The sequence below is a fragment of the Poecilia latipinna genome, unplaced genomic scaffold (genome assembly GCF_001443285.1).
Source record: "Poecilia latipinna isolate Pla-1442-1.1 unplaced genomic scaffold, P_latipinna-1.0 Scaffold510, whole genome shotgun sequence".
NCBI classification, from domain to species: Eukaryota; Metazoa; Chordata; class Actinopteri; order Cyprinodontiformes; family Poeciliidae; genus Poecilia; species Poecilia latipinna.
This window is the reverse complement of record NW_015113126.1, coordinates 47,528-48,772: the sequence shown is the minus strand read 5'-3', so window position 1 is coordinate 48,772 and position 1,245 is coordinate 47,528.

Here is a 1,245-nt window from a genome sequence, read left to right as displayed (position 1 = left end):
TTTTTCATTTTTCTGACTGGTTTTTGAATGTATATTATTACAAAAGCTAGAAAGAAACACGTTTAATTTCAAATCAGTCCATGTATATTCCCACATGATTTTTGTGAAAAACTCAGAATGGCACTTCTAATGACGTTTTTTTCCTCAACGGCGGCTCTCTTTTCAGGCCAGGTGTGGACAAATACCTGAGCAATGGACCTCAGCACCTCCTCCAGAGTCTTAATGAGCCCTGTAGCTGTTTGTTTGATTGACAGCTAGTCAGTGAATTGAGAGTTTGCAGTTGTGTCAAACTGATATAGTTTGTGAATATACCCAGCCAGCATGCCTAGGTGGGACCCATGTGGGGACAAGGAGGGCAGACTATATGGGTCCCACCTAGGCATGCTGGCTGGGTATATTCACAAACTATATCAGTTTGACACAACTGCAAACTCTCAATTCACTGACTAGCTGTCAATCAAACAAACAGCTACAGGGCTCATTAAGACTCTGGAGGAGGTGCTGAGGTCCATTGCTCAGGTATTTGTCCACACCTGGCCTGAAAAGAGAGCCGCCGTTGAGGAAAAAAACGTCATTAGAAGTGCCATTCTGAGTTTTTCACAAAAATCATGTGGGAATATACATGGACTGATTTGAAATTAAACGTGTTTCTTTCTAGCTTTTGTAATAATATACATTCAAAAACCAGTCAGAAAAATGAAAAAATATATATCTACTCTCTTGCAGCTTTAAGATGGCCAAAAAAAGTTACACTATCTGTCTATGTTGCTTAATGTTAAACTTTACATTGTGTTTAACAAATTACATCAACACATTCAGCAATATTCTGTTTCACCATGTCTTACTGAGTCCTGCTGCACTCCCCGGGTTCTTGGCTTGCTGATCATTTTACTGCAGAGCTCCTTGCATTCATTAGAAGTAATGCAAGGGTTGTTTTGTTGAATCCAGATTAGTAGCTGTAATTAAATGCAGGTAGTGAAGCCTGTTAAATAATAATGTCTTGATCAACTTGCCTTCAGTTTCAGAAAAAAACAATATGGCCATCTGGAGAGTTGATCACACTCTTTACATCTCTGGCAAACAAGAATCTACTTTCATATCAAAATAATGCAGCACAACAGGAGTCTACAGGATGTCTTCTGCAGGTTTTAAATGCATGCTTATTACCAACGTGAATCAAATAAATGGTTCTTACTTAGCCAAACTGGATGCCATGTTGAAGAGGTAATTCAGTGATTTGAATGA